This window comes from Budorcas taxicolor, chromosome 2 (assembly GCF_023091745.1).
Source record: "Budorcas taxicolor isolate Tak-1 chromosome 2, Takin1.1, whole genome shotgun sequence".
NCBI lineage: Eukaryota > Metazoa > Chordata > Mammalia > Artiodactyla > Bovidae > Budorcas > Budorcas taxicolor.
This window is the reverse complement of record NC_068911.1, coordinates 97021914-97038407: the sequence shown is the minus strand read 5'-3', so window position 1 is coordinate 97038407 and position 16494 is coordinate 97021914. Positions and strand designations below refer to the sequence as shown.

At 37.4% G+C, this 16494-nt stretch overlaps 1 protein-coding gene across 4 annotated transcripts in view; it reads right to left on the bottom strand.

Annotated features, from left to right (window-relative positions):
- GTDC1 (glycosyltransferase like domain containing 1) overlaps positions 1–16494 on the bottom strand; it is a 434499-nt gene that overhangs the window by 29335 nt on the left and 388670 nt on the right. The window lies entirely within an intron of this gene.

The window sequence follows — 16494 nt, the reverse complement described above, 5'->3', positions numbered from 1 at the left end:
GTGTCCACAAGGAACACACAATTTAGGGAGCGAGATTACAGACTCTCTCACTAATCTCTCATTTTAAATAATTGAATGGAGAATTATAAATACATCAAAAGGGGGTAGGCCTGAGTCTAAGTCTGCTGAGTATTAACTTAGGAGTGGAGGTTAGTCAACACATAAAAGAATAGTAATAAAGATAATTCTTTCATTTAGTAGAAGCTTTGAAAAACATGGATTATTTTTGTTTGTTTAGCTTGTCAGTCTTCTTTGTAATGACAGAATGAGAGGCTAAAGGACACTAAAATTAAAAAAAAATTCACCAATTCAAAAAATCACACTAAAATGGAATGAGTTATTTTTTACATTCCTAAGGTGTGAATATTTCAGTATTTCTTGCAGTTAATTACACTGTTTTAAATTATCATATTTCAGACAGATGTGGACCAGATGTCTTCAAAATATTTGCTTTTTTATTTATAATTCAGAATTTAAACTTATTTTCTATATTACAGAGGAATAGTTATATATCAGCAATTGAATTTCTCATTTACCAACTAATTATGTAAAATAAATCTGTAAATTGATCAAACTGCTATATGAAATATGAAAATTACATCATTCAGGAAATCTCATGAAAAATGACATCTGCAACCCTAAATGTGTTAATTCACAATTCAGTCAATATTTTCAGTATCAAGAATTAAAACAAATGCATCTTCTGATTAACATTTTAAAACGGCATTTATAATCTCCTGGAATTGTAAGATCTTATAGAATTAGAGTTCTGTAACAATTTATTTTAAGCTCTGTATCTCTCAGTTTGATTTGGTTCAAATAACAAAGAAAGCAGTGGTAAAATGTTCATTGCTTTTTAAGATGACAGGTATTACATACATGTACTATTGGGAAGTTTTGGGGGTGATTCTCATATATTCTACCACAATGGGCAAGAACAAAGATTTTAAATATTTAAAGAATACCCCATATGCTATCTTCAACCACATCAATTAAATAGCTGCCACCTAATCTGTAACATAGGTTATTTTACTCTGGAAATACTTAGATGAAAAGAATGGAAACAATATAACATATTTTAAGGAGGGAGAAACACTACAGGGAAATTTAGCCACTCGATTCTCTAAATTTTTCATTCTGAGTTACAAAAATTTTCACTACAGTTCCTTAAGAGAATATCTATTCTAAATATTTTCTGCTGCTTGTTTGTTTGTTGGTTTGTTTGTTTTGTATTAAAATAAAAGTAGATGCAGTTTGGGATTGGAAGGATGTTTAATTGGGTAGAAGCTGTACTTCTTAAAAAATTCCAGTGTGAATATTTTCAAAGAAGTAGGCTCCACAAACCTATATTTTCAGTGTTTCTATACAAGATAAATGCATGACAGTCCTACTGTATTCTTAACATATTTTTTATAGGTGGACAAAAGCTTCCATATTCAATAGTCACTTTGCATAAGAACACAAAAGAGATTTGTATAGATCCCCTCTCTTTCTGTTTAAACTGTAATATATGGATGAATGTAAGGTGAGATTTTTCTTCTGCATAATTATCCCTCAGAAAAAGAGGCATTTTATCTAAAATCCTTATAAAGTCTCTCATAATATCCGGCACTCTCTCACTTTATTTTTTACAAAGTACAGTTTAAGGAAGTTGCCTTAAACCTAAGACACCAATTGATGAGAATTTTCAATAGTTTTAGCAGTCATTCACTTGATGGGACCGGTAAAAACAGAAGTCAAGGAATTTAATACAGAGTTAGTAATTATTTTGGGAGATATGACTTAATAATTGAAAGTACTGTTGAAAACAAGTATTTTAAAGATCACTAAAAAAAAGTAACAGAGTAAGTGGTTACTAGAGACCATGAGTAGTAAGTGGGTTTTTAAGCTGGAGAAAAGATTTCCAGGGACAGCATCATACATCCTCACAATCTTGTACCCCAAAACTACTTAGACTAAATTCCAGATGACAGGTGGTAGAAACATGCCAGCTACCCAAAAAGGTGGTACCTTTCTGACATCAAGAATGCATGGGAGGGGGGAGCTGAACTAAAACGGTTTCATGAACTATAAGACTGAGAAAAGAGAAATACTTGTAAAAATACTCTATGTGTGATATGTGTTTTAAAGGATTATTTATGTCTAAATTAGTGCATTACATATTACAAGTAGACACTTGACTATTTCATCTATGTCTTTTTCAGTTTACATAGTCAATTCAGCTGAAAAGTTTTCTCGGTTTTCTCTAGACAAACGAGAAGTTGCCTACTATTCAGAGGATCATTAAAGACGTGAATGGATATTTAATAGCCATATAGCAAGGCCTGGATATATCAATGGTAGATCTCAATATATTCTGTCAAGAGAGGAACTCATTGCAGATATCCAATGAATTATCCATGGATCTTATCCTAGCAACCATGATATTAATGAACCCATTTAGTAGAATATGTGAATCTGTCTCAAATTCTTTTCTAAGAAATCTAATGTGAAATTCTCATACTTATGATTTTAGCATAAGGCATGAAACATAGGATGAGTGAGTGAGTGAGTGAAGTCGCTCAGTCGTGTCTGACTCTTTGCGACCCCATAGACTGTAGCGTACCAGGCTCCTCTGTCCATGGGATTTTCCAGGCAACAGTACTGGAGTGGATTGCCGTTTCCTTCTCCAGGGGATCTTCCCAACCCAGGGCTCGAACCTATGTCTCCTGCATTGTAGACAGACGCTTTACCGTCTGAGCCACCAGGGGATGGAGGATTTAAAGATAATATTTTAAGGGCCCCTTCTTATGAACAACTGACAAGATTAAACACATTTTTATAATATAGTCAATTCTCTATAACCATATTTGTAGACTATGGATTCCTAAACACTCTTCTGCTCTTATCCACTGTTGGTAGTAATATAAAGTACAACAATATTTTAGAGGGCAATTTGGTAATGTACATAATAAGCCTTGAATTATACATAACTCTTGCTATAGTAATTCCAATTTTAATTCCAATTAGAAAATTTACTCTCTGAAATAAGGAGGTGCATAGAAATTCAGTCAAGGTAAGTTTTTAATAGCATTGTTTATAATGGCAATGATTTGTAAACAACCTAATGGGATGATAAATATATTTTGACACATACATACGAAGGCTGTATATTGTCACCCTGTTTATTTAACTTATATGCAGATACATCATGAGAAACGCTGGGCTGAAAGAAGCACAAGCCGGAATCAAGATTGCAGGGAGAAATATCAATAACCTCAGATATGTGGATGATACCACCCTTATGGCAGAAAGTGAAGAGGAACTAAAAAGCCTCTTGATGAGAGTTAAAGAGCAGAGTAAAAAAGTTGGCTTAAAGCTCAACGTTCAGAAAACAAAGACCATGGCATCTGGTCCCATCACTTCATGGCAAATAGATGGGGAAACAGTGGAAACAGTGTCAGACTTTATATTTTTGGGCTCCAAAATCACTGCAGATGGTGATTTCAGCCATGAAATTAAAAGACGCTTATTCCTTGGAAGAAAAGTTATGACCAACCTAGATAGCATATTGAAAAGCAGAAACATTACTTTGCCAACAAAGGTCCATCTAGTCAAGGCTATGGTTTTTCCAGTAGTCATGTATGGATGCAAGAGTTGGACTGTGAAGAAAGCTGAGCGCCGAAGAATTGCTGCTTTTGAATTGTGGTGTTGGAGAAGACTCTTGAGAGTCCCTTGACTGCAAGGAGATCCAACCAGTCCATTCTAATGGAGATCAGCCCTGGGTGTTCTTTGGAAGGAATGATACTAAAGCTGAAACTCCAGTACTTTGGTGACCTCATGTGAAGAGCTGACTCATTGGAAAAGACTCTGATGCTGGGAGGGATTGGGGGCAGGAGGAAAAGGGGACGATAGAGGATGAGATGGCTGGATGGCATCACTGACTGGATGGACGTGAGTCTGAGTGAACTCCGGGAGTTGGTGATGGACAGGGAGGCCTGGCGTGCTGCAGTTCATGGGGTCGCAAAGAGTCAGACACGACTGAATGACTGAAATGAACTGAACTGATATGATACAATACCATGCAGCCATGAAAAATAATTTTGCAGAAGTATATTTTTTGACATCGAAATACTGTTAAGTAAAAGGGAAGTGATAGAGTACCAGGTAAACTATACTGAAATATATATTTTTATGTGTAGGGGATATATTATAAATGTCTTTTTTTTTTTACTTGTTTTCTATCATTCTTTTAGTAAATCTTTTTTATATAAATCATTTTCAAGCTTTAAGGAATCACCTCTCTCTAAGATTCTGCCATACAATTGTATTCATAAAGGTTTTTGCCTAACTCTGTAGCATTTTCAGTATTTATAGTGGCACATTTATTCATTGCCTGTGACACTTCCATGTTTGACAGCTGCCCATCAAGCTAACTTGATTCATCATAAAACATTCTAGAAGATGAGTCAGAGTCCAAGTCTCCCAACAATTCCCACATTCTTGACTAGGTAAGAACGAAACAGTCTGGCTGGGAACGCATTTCTCCGCAGCCCAACTATGGCAGAAGAGACCAGCACAGAATATTTCAGGCTTACTGGAAGCAGCAGATATAGCAAGAACAGCTTTTATTCCCAAATATTATTCAGAACATTTGAAAAGCATAAACTGTTTCCATGTGTTTTTTCTTCCTATATCTGTTCTCTCTCTGTCGCCTTTCCCATTTAGTTTTTTTAGAGCTAAATTTCTTCTTATTCTTAACATTCATTCAGTAAATATTTATTGAGGATTGCTAAGTTCTCCATACTTGTCACTTATACTCAACTGTTACCCTTTCCTGTTTTCCCACATAACATTATACTTATTGAATGCAATCACTTTGATCCAGTTCCTTGCCTTGCCTGGGCAGAAACCTGGCTCTTTTCAGGTGTCATAGCTTTCCCATATCACTCTGGATTGAGAGGTCCATGAGGAAAAGATAAATGATGCCAGCTTTGTTTACTGCTAAGTACCTAGTGCCTTGCTAGTGGAAGACATTCCTTGTATGCATCAATATTCAGTTCTCTTCTTCTGGGCATACAGAAGACTCCGTGTTCATCCCCTAGAAGTAGGAGAGGCTACAGGACTAGATTTGACCAATGGATTGCCAGCTAAGTGATGTGCGTCACTTCCAGGTAGAAATTTCTAAGAGCAGTTCTGGACAGCACTTTCTCTGTTGTAGTGATCCTTGAAGAGGTCTTATATCAAGATGGTTACGATAAAAGACTGAAGTGATCTGGATTGCTACATGGAGAAGAGATGCCCAATAAAGCCACCTAAATAAACAGCAGACTCCTAGTTAGTGGGAGAATTAAACTTCTGCTGTGTTTAAGCAAATGAGAGTAAGGGGTCTTTATTACTTCAGTATACGGTGGCCTATGCTGACTAATACATTATCTGTTGCATACAATTAACTGCTCTAAAAATATCCGTCAAATGAATAAAGGTGTAGGAAAAATGATTTACATTTACAGAGCTCCTGCTATGTTCAACGTCCTACACTAGGCACCCGATCATAACCTTAAAGCCTCTCAACTAAGTGGTCATACAAATATAACTATTCCTTCAATCACGATCACACAGAAGAAATTGCATCTGCATTTGAAATCGTGTCAAATTACTCTAAAGTCATATTCTTTCTTCTGTACAGTTTTTGACTTCTTCCTTTCTTTCTTCCTACATATAATGAGAAGGAAAAGAGAGCTGGTACCTTCAGTCCGTGGTATTGTTTCCAGATCACCAAGCAGTGAACAATTCTGAGATTGCTACTTGAAGTTAAAACCCACTGGATAAGATGTGGCAATAAGAAAACGGGGAAGTAACGTGGGATTATATGATTTCTCCAACATCATGGTTTCAAATTTCTTCATCTTTTCTTATATCCTCCATCTTTGCTTCTTTGTTATGAAGTACCATGTTGCTTTCAAATTCAGTCATGTGTTCATCATTCCAAAACATAAGGCTTCTGTCTGCTACTCTCCGCTACTTGTTGTGACCACTTACCTCTCTATTATCCTTCTATTCTCCCTCTATATGTCTGCGAACAATGATCAGTTTTGGCTTCCTGCCACAGGTGCTGCTTCTGCTTTTAAAATGGTGCTTTGCATAGAATTCAACAGATAGTCTAATGCGGCACCAACTTCTCAGCCTCTCCCTCCCTCTGATATCTACCAGTGCCTTCCTTTCTCTAACTCCACCAGCCCTTTCCACCATCATTTAGTTACAGGTGACTAGAGCCAAGAATATTCACTATGGCTTTCTCTGAATGTTATTCACACTGCATTCTGCCCTTTACTTTCAGAGGAAGAATGAAGTGTACATTTCAGAGAAAAGTGGCTCTGCCACTCACCAGAGATATGACTATTTATTTGTATGTTGTATAAACTCACATAGCCTCAGTTTTCTCATCTTTAGACAGGGGTAAAAATAATATCTACATTTGAAACAATATTAGGGATGAAGTGCCTGGTACTCTGCAGGTACACAGTAAACTCTCATTCTCTTCATCTTTGGTATTTGTGGCATTTTAATATTTTAGAAATGTTAACCAGTTTAGTCCATCTCCCTGCCACCCCAACATATTCAAGAAAATAAGATGGTTTACGTTCATTACTTTGAGGAAGGTATGACCCAGAGGAAAATTCTCCTAACCCCCACACAAAAGGGAGAGTCATCTTGGCTGGTCACGGGAGTAAAAGCATTTGCAGAAATGGTAAGGGTTTCAGACAGGTACAAGTATATAAGCAAAATGCCATGTGAATGGAGCACATACCCTCCTGCACCAGGTCAGTGTTCCACCTCTAGACAAGAAAAATGGAGGACTGATGGGGCAGACTGGAGGAGAAGAGAAGTGTGAGAGTCCTCAAGCCATGCACTGCACTTCCTGGGTGAGGCAGAAGCATGACTCCAGACAGTGAATGTCTGAGGGTGTGCACACAGTACTGGGGACGTTTGTGAGAGAATCCTGAGCTACGGAGGCATCAACTTGGAGCCGGGATTTCCTTGAATGTCAGAGAAATCACAGAGCTACTGACAGACTGATAGAAGCAAGGGATCCCTCAGCAGTGGCCTGAGAGGAATAAGGACCAGGAAGATGGAAGACACGAGAGTCTTGAATGGCTTGAGCTTTCCATCACCATATCGAAATGGCCATTGTACAGAAATTAAGTCACAGAAAAATAGAATTCTAATTCGTGCATATCAGGGTTTCAAGCCATCTGCACATTCATATTCTCACCTTTCCTTTCAAGAGCAGAGGCAGAGATGTCTGCCTCTCCACATTCTAAGTCTGTTGGAGCTCTAGATGTTCCAGCTTGTGTCTTCCTGAGAAATCTGCACTCTCACGGTCAGTTTCCTTCCTAAAACGTGTTGTCCTATTCCTTCCTCCACAATGTCTTCATGTGGATCTTGGGCATTTTTGAGTCATCCTTTTGACCTGACACCATTTATCGGCAACAACAGTTCCAATAATACACTCCTTTAGGTGACTTTTCACAGACCCTTTCATCTTAGAATCCGAGCTATATCCTCCTTTCCTACCTCCTGGGTCTTTCCTACATCTTCACTCCCATTCTTTCATTCTCTTAGATGAAAATGCTCTCCAACAATACTAATACCCACCTGTGTCCTCCTTCATTCTCATTTCATATTTCCTCCTACATCTGATACCACTGACTTTCTTAGAAGCAATCCTTGCTTGGTTTCCAAATAGTGTATTTAGACTACAACCTAATGACCTCCTCCATGAAATCTTCCCACTCATTCCATCCAGCAGGCCACCCAGTGAAAACCAAATTCAAGGAATCATTTTTCCCAGTAGGTCTCTCAACATGATTCCCTTTTAAACTTCCCTCTGCTGAAAGTTCAGACCCCCCAGGTTTCTGTTGAACAACTATTCCCACTCTTCCTGGATACTGTAGACAGTAATTTCATTCAGCTGTCTAACTTGTCAATGACCTCTCTTTTTCTACAGTTTTTGCCAGAAAGCTCACAGAAACCCATGACTCAAATAACTGGTCTGCCATGAAGTGTCTTAATTAAGATAAACTGGGTCTTTCCCACTCTTGGGATGTTACTTAGCAGCTACTGTTACACATACTTTTAAACCATCACAATGTATGTAATTACTTTCTCTCAGACCTGGGAGTTTCTATGGAACTAAGCCCTTTCCCCAACTCATTACTAAGTCCTTCTGTTTCCTTCCATAATAACGTTTTTCCTTGTCAACTGTGGTGACCTGAGCTGTAATTTGAGACTGAGTAATCATTTAGATTTTCTTTTGGACTGTAACATTTCCCTCAAGAGATATGTAGAAAACACATTCAGCTCTCAGAGTGTGCGTGTGTGTCTGACTCTTTACAACCCTGTGGACTGTAGCCTGCCAGGCTCCTCCGTCCATGGGGTTTCCAAGGCAAGAATACTGGCGTATGTTGCCATTTCCTCCTCCAGGGGATCTTCCCGAACCAAGGACTGAACCTGTGACTCATGTTTCGTCTGCATCACAGGTGAATTCTTTACCACTGAGTCACTGAGGAAGCGCACATTCAATCGCTTACTGGTTATTCTGAGAACTACTCCTGTAGAGAGAACTCTCTGTCGGGAGAAGACTAGGAAATTCTTTGACATTATTGAGAATTGTTGTGTTTCTACTTCTCATAAAGGAAGATGCATAATTTTTGTTTCCTGCTTTATCCTGACTTCCAGGAAGCTTACAGTTAAGTTTTCACATTCAATCTCAGCATTGGTCAAATGGAAATAACAGTACCAAAAAATATAATAGAAATTTTGAAACTCATTGGATGAGCTCAATAATAGGATATTGCAGAGAACAGAATCAGTGTTCTTGAGGTAAACAGAATTTACCCAATGCGAACAACAGAGAAAATGGACAAAAAGAAAAAATAAGAAAGAACTGAACCTCAGGGAGTTGTAGGACAGGAACAATTTCTTACACCTGTATGTGAATCTATAATTATTTCAGTATGAATTTCAATGATAAAAATGCATGTCCATTGCATTAAAAACAATTCTGAAATATATGATGTGTGCACTGAAAGCCCCTATTTTCTGACTCTCCTGATTCTACTCCTCAAATGTAAGCACTATTAATAACTGGTGAGTAGGCTTCCTGACCAATTTCTACGCATATGCACAAATATATATTTGTGTGAGCGCATTTTTATTCGTTTTAGTTTATAAACATGAGATTACTATCATTCTGTACTTTCCATTTTCACTAAATGCATCACATATATCTACATACATCAGTGCATATAGATACCTAATTTAATAATGTTTATCTAATATTTCACAGTTTAAAGTAAATTCTTCTACTAATGGACATTTATGTTAGTTCTAATTCAATGACATTTCAATCTAGTTCAATGACATACATCTAGTTCTTTTTATAACATTCAAATTTCTCTTTTGTGGAATCCTATTTGTTCTTGTTTTTCCTACTACCCTGCAAATGTAGCCATCTCAAATCTCTAACGATGATCTCTTTCCCCTTTCCTACAATGTTTGCCTACCTTATGGAACCATAGTACTTTCAAAGTTTCTCCTACTCACTCTACTATGTTGTAAGTTCCCTGAGGGCAGAGCTCACCCGCTGTTTATCCTGTATTCCTCCTGTGCAGAATTAGGCCTGGCATATAGTTTAAAAAGTTATTATTCTGAGTTGACTCTAAATCTAGTTCACCTCTCATGAATCTAATATTTTTATTGCCACCAACTATAAATTACCTTTTTAATTATTTATATAATGAGGTGACTACACAAGAGTTTTCACGTGGCTCTTCCAAAGACAACTCATCTCTAATACTTAAAAACTAAACTGCTGGCTTGTCAAATACAGCATTAACGACTGAGCTCCTCTCCTGTGCTGACACATCTTCCTCCGCCCAATGTTCTAGGACTCAAGCATGATTCATTTCTGAACACAAAGGCGCTGCTTCCCAGTAGTCCTGATAAGCAACCCATAACCAATCTTGCCATTCTTCCCATACAGATAATTTAAGATTTGCTTGATAATCCATTTTTATAGTACAACGTTATCACCTCATACTTGACAATACCAGTGACTTTCAGACTTTCCCTCTGCCAACTCAGCCTCCAGAATAATTCTTACATTATCTTCTTCTATATGACTTTCCCTTTATATCTCTTTTCTGAAGTGTGTCCTAAAAACCATTACATTGAAATTAAGCCCCTCTATCCAACATTCAAATATTTCAATCAACTGAGTCCCTCAAATGAATGTTGATACTCATACTCATTCCCATCCTCTTCTCTTGTTTGCTGTTTCCCACCCACAGCTCCTGTGACTATAATCCCGAGTCGGGACCACACCTCTGCTCCTCTCTGCCACTCCTTGCCCACCGTCTCCTTTACCGACTTTGGCTTTACTGCTACTGGTAGTCATTCATCCCTGTGAAATCCCATCTCCCTCCGAATCATGTAAGAACATTCATAAACAACTGACAATTTCATGAATGTGTTCGTTTACATTATCTCATATTTAATTGTATGCTGTCCTCTTATAATTAGTCTGAAATCTCAACCACAACAGTGAAATCCTTTGACTTTAGAAGTTGGTGGAGTGAGTGAATGATAGCTTCGTCATGGCTGAATAAAGATGGTTACATTTTTAAAATTACAATAGGATAGGTCTATGAAGTGACATGAAGGATCATGTGTTTTTTTTTTTTTTAATGGAGGATTAAACATGGCCTGGATTATTAGATGCCTTTCATCCAAATGAATTTCAAGTCTTAATAACAGGTTTTCATATTCCACTGTGGACATTTTGTCACATCTAGAAATGACAAGGTCTTCAATCATCTGGCAAAGAATCTTAATTTGAAGAGAAAAATCTACTCCAAAACTTCCTTCTGATTTAAAAAATGTTAAAGTAGAAATGGGTAGAGTGACTCATAAAAAATTTCTCCAATGGGAAGAAAAATGCTAAAATTCTGTTCATTTTATATATTTTGTCTTATTTCTAGACTCAAATGAGACTGCTGTGTTTTTTTGGCTGACACAGAGATCTCCTAGAAGAGACATCTCCCTTACTCAGCAGCAACTGTGAAGCATACCAGATTGTCATGGCAATGACTGTGGAAAAGGAGGAACACAATATGGGATGTCTGTTCTATAAAGACCTGCTCAAAATGACGTGTTCTTGTTGCTGCATATGTTGCATTTTTTATCTCATAAACAGTATTAATTATGTATCTCCTCTCTTCTCCTACATTCTCATAAATGAAATAAATCTGTATTATTCTACGCAGTCCCATAGCATAAAAGAAAAAAGTTCAGCCCCAAATTTCACTACCCAGTCTTTTGTTGCTTATTATTTAAAGGTATTAAGAACTACTCATATTAGGTGCCAAAGTAGACTAATAATTTATATGGAAAAGAAAAAAAGACTCTGAATACGGTAACAGCATCACATGTTCAAAATTAACTATATTGATCAAGAAATGACTCTCCAGAATGAGAAGCCTCATGAACCAAGTAGAATTAAGTAGACTTGATTAGTTAAGTCTACTGATTGCTAGTAGGTATCAGAACAATTTATTTCTGGTCAAGAATGGATAACAAAGTCAAGTATGTTAGTGTATTTGGTGAGAGAACTTTCTGATGGTCTGCTTTAGTGGTGCAATTAGAGCTGAAAGAAGAAAAAAAGATGCTTATTGGAAGCTAATAATAATCGATCTATGACTATATTACTAATTGTGTTTTATCAGAATAAGTGAAGTAAAATAGTTTACATAGGTGATAGAACCTAGTGAAATAGTTAAAAAATCTTAGTTCTGATATTTAGTAGCTGTAATCCAGGACCAATTACCAAACCCATATGAGATTTAATTTTTAAATCTGTAACAATCTGGCTAGTAACACTCAGTTCAAAGAGCTGCTGAGAGGATTAACTTAGATGATGTATACAGAACGATTTTCAGTGCCTGGGAAACAGAGAATACACAATAAGTGATGGCTGCTATTATAACTACTGTTATAATAATTATAATCATCTTTGTTTTAGTCTTCATTTATAGAACTGAGAATTTAAGAATAGTCTAGTGAGTTTGATAGCCACTATAATTGGACAAAACATAAAGTTTGTGATACTCTACCATCGGTTATTTCTAGTACAAGTGGAATGTGTCATTGTCGAACTTTTCAAGTTTACCTTGATAATTACACACAAAGGCATCTAAAGTGTCAAATACGTTACATGTGCAAATAATAACATAAGCACTCAATAAATGGCACTTATCATCTACAACACAGAGTTATTAATACAAATATGATTAAAAGTAAAGTTTGTGTATAAAGGCACATATGTCCTTAACTGAACTTGTCTTCTCAGGACAGTATCCTTAATTCTGTCAAATGACACCATTAATCTTGTCACCAAACCCACAATTAGCTTAGACACCCTCACAACAATATATTAATCCTGGACCAACACCATATTACCACCCAAGTATATTTCTCTTTTCTTGATATGGTTTAGATGTTCATCATTCCTTCCTAGAACTATTGTAACATCATATCAAGTCACTTTCCTAAATAATTACAACAGAAATTGGGCGAGTCAATGGTCATTTACCCCCTTCCTCACTTGGATGTTATCCAAAGGCAACAAGGAGAAGTGGAAATAGAGTGCAAATGTAATCTTCTACAACATTAAGACATAAACCCTCCTGAACCACACAATCAATGAAAAAGCAGCTCAGAATAATGAAGATCAAACAGGTGGACAGGTGGAAGTGGGATGGAGGAAACCCCCAGCTTTTTAGGGAGAGCTGGCAGAAGGCACTTCTCCCAGGGAAGAGTGTGCCATGTATGCAAGACCAAAATCCCTCCTTAGCAAAACCTCAACAGGGTCTGTGGGCTGCTGGTGCTAAGAACTTCCCTATGCGTGGGTCCGTCTTGAGAAACAGAGAATGAAGTCTAAGAAAGAGATCAGACAGAGAAGGCATTTTTTGTAAGAAGTAGTCTGTCTGACAATCATCTTTTCTGGGAGATTATGGAACGATATTGGCTGGTACATGAAATAATTTTGTTCCTGACTACATAATTCACTCATTTTTATGGATCTGAATGGCACCAGAAATTGAATTTCCCACAAACATCCTAAAATAAAGGTAACCTTTTAAAAAGGTAAACATTACAAAATCTGTTCCTTCTGCTTTAGACTCAAATTTTATGGAATTTATTTTTACAAAATGAAATCTATATCATACTTTCCAAATGAGAACTTACCCAAAGATGTAGTAGTATGTGTATATTCATTTATGACAATATTTTCATTTAGGAATAAGTTCACACATATTCTAGGAACAGTATGTATTTAAGATCAAAATTAACTAATTAATTTTTCATTATTTTGCAAAGAGTTTCTTTGATATTTATTCCAATTTGACTTAATATTATTATACTTTTAATACTGTTTCAGTTATTTAAATTTAAAAGTTAACATATATGCTAGTATATTTCAGACTTGAGAAATATTAAAATGATGGACAATTTTAGCCATTCAAGTCACAGAAAGATGCTACTGGTTTTATATCTTTGATGCATTTGTAGGAGAGATATGTAATAACTGCCTCTTATTGAGTGTTTTCATCTGTAATCAGGCCTGTAATAAAAAATCCACCAAAGAAAGGTTATAAAGGGATCTTTTATTTACTTGATTATCAATTATCTTTAGGCTGAATGCCAAGTGGACCAGCTTTACATTCAAGATGATACATAACAATATGTTGTTGGTTCTGTGCATGCTAAGTCACTTCAGTCTTATCTGACTCTGTATGACCCTACAGGGTTCATTTGGTTAGAATTTTTTTACAGTGTATTAAGCCATAACAATTCACAACAACAACAAAAATCATTCATCTAGTATAAGTTTTTGGCCCTAGGAGAAGAATATCCTTGTTTGAAGTTAGGAATTCATTCGATGAAGGAGAACTATGTATGTCTGTTTGTCAGAGAGAACTTACACAAAGCACTGGGATGCAAAAATTACTAAAGAGAATGAGAGACCCAATCCTTAAGGAGTCTAAATTCTAGTCAAGAGGAGAAGCTGTTCTCTCTGTGCTGTGATTTGAGAGATAAGAAGGAAAGTCCATTGTTCACAAAGCTCATCTGTGACTCTTACTGTCTGAAGTTCCCTAAGCCTGGAGCTTTTGGTGTATCTTGGTCTGCTTAGTCACTCAGTTGTGTCCAACTCTTTGTGACCCTCTGGGCTGTACCCCACCTGGCTCCTCTGTTCATGGGATTTTTCAGACAAGAATACTGGAGTGGGTTTTCATTTCCTCCTCCAGGGGATCTTCCTGACCCAGGATTGAACCCAGGTCTCTTGTGTCTCCTGCACTGCAGGTGGATTCTTCACCTGCTGAGCCACTGGGGAGGCTCATATCTTGGTAGTACAACAAAGTTTAAACAAAGGACTCTGTTCACAGAAGGTTGGTCCTAAATATTATTTGATAACTGGATGGTTAGATGAATAAGTGAATTTCCTTTTTGTGTTTCATTTTAGAAAAACAGGTAAACAAGCAATCTCTTTAAAATGTAAATATCCTGGAGGAGATAAGACATCAAGATATTAGCAAGAATGTACACGTTGGTGTGATTTAATTTAAAGTTATATGTATGTATATTATGTATCTTGTATTCTTGGGGGATTAATATATTGAATTAGATTACTAAGCATGTAAATTCGATGATTAAAGTAGGAAGGCCAAGAATATGAGATTGTGAAATGTGAAGAATGCATAAGGCAGGCTAGAATTGTGTGGAATAGCAAATGAAAGGAAGTCTGGAGTGCCTGGGTGAGAGCTAAATGACTCACACTAGGAGGAGGATAAATGTACAAAAAAGTGAGATGGGGCAGTTCCTGCTTTGCAAAAACTTCACCCATTTCACATTTGCTGGAGGCTGGCTTTTAAACAGTTGATCTGCAAAATGCAAAGCTTTAAAAAAAAATTTTTTTTTTAGCCATGAACCATGGTATATGGAATCTGAGTTCCCTGATCAGGGATAGAACCCATACACATTGAATTGGAAGCACAAAGTCTTAACCACTGGGCCACCAGAGAAATCTCTGTAAAGCTTTCTCAATGGCTTCAGTTCACAAGTTCTGAGCTCTGGCATAAGAGAACAGGGCTTTTCAAGGAGCTCCGGTAGGATGGGAGGTATCAAGCTGCCATTATCAACTTCATTCTAGCCCAGGAGGCAGTCCTAATTACAAGGAATGGAGGGATGGAGCCATCGTGTCCACCGGACTGTTCTCTTCAATTTAGAATCACGGAAATGTGAAGATAAGCAATGAGACCAATTTTGGTTGAATCTTTCTACCTGTCTGAGTTCAAGTTCACAACCAGTTTAGTTCAGTGTTCTTTCTTGAAACACATCTGGCTCAGGCGCCGAGGAGTAATGTGTCTAACAGAATCCCTCATTCAATTCTCCTCACGTCCTCAGTGAAGCGTTGCCTAACTTTTCCAGGCAGAATTACTAGCTTTCTCTTTTGGGTTTTCACTTATTATGTTGTAATGCAATTATCTGGGAGCTCTCTGAGGTAGGGGTCTCAAAAGAAGCCCTATCAATACATATGGAGAAGGATAATATTTGAATACTAAGTATTAATATTAGTATTAATCAATGTGCTTAACGGACTTCTTGCCTCAGTGTTTCCTACTTTTCCAATCCGCTTCTCCCCCACCCATCAGCAACAAGGATATTCTAGTCTTTGCCCTTAAGGTAGGGTTATTAAGCAGAAATGCAAACAGAGGACAAACAAATAGTTAATTCTTGATTTCCATATTAGAATTCTGAGGCTGAGATCTAAGTAACAGTTTTGGAGAATAATACTGAGTAGGTTTTTCTCAACACTCTTCCTCACTCATTCCACCCCCTCCTCTCCAAATCCGTGGGTTAAGAAAGGCACGTGTAAGAGAATGGAGACAATCCTGAGTAGACTCCAAGGGGATCGGTGGGGGCACTGGGGGAAAAGCCAGTTTGTTGGGACAGTGACCTTGGTCTTGTGTCTTTTCTTCTAGAAACCAGCAGGTTTGCAGTAGCTCCATTGGCCAGCATGTCATGGGATCAATTGAGGAAAATAAACAGCCTGAGTCAGACAAAAAGCAGATTTGCTGGGTTTTCTGAGGTCTAGAAGTGGAATGGGAGAGCAGCCAACATTGCCAAAAGCCCTGAGTAAGAGAAAGACATTTCCAGAGTGAGCGCTACACAGAGAGTCTCCTGCGGTACACACAGCATGAAGAGGCAGATGGGAACTGAACATACTAGACACCAGCTCTGGGGTGTCAATCCCAAAGGAAATCAGCCCTGAATAGTCATTGGAAGAACTGATGCTGAAGCCGAAGCTCCAATACTTTGGCCACGTGATATGAAGAGCTGACTCATTGGAAAAGATCCTGATGCTGGGAAAGACTGAGGGCAGGAGAAGGG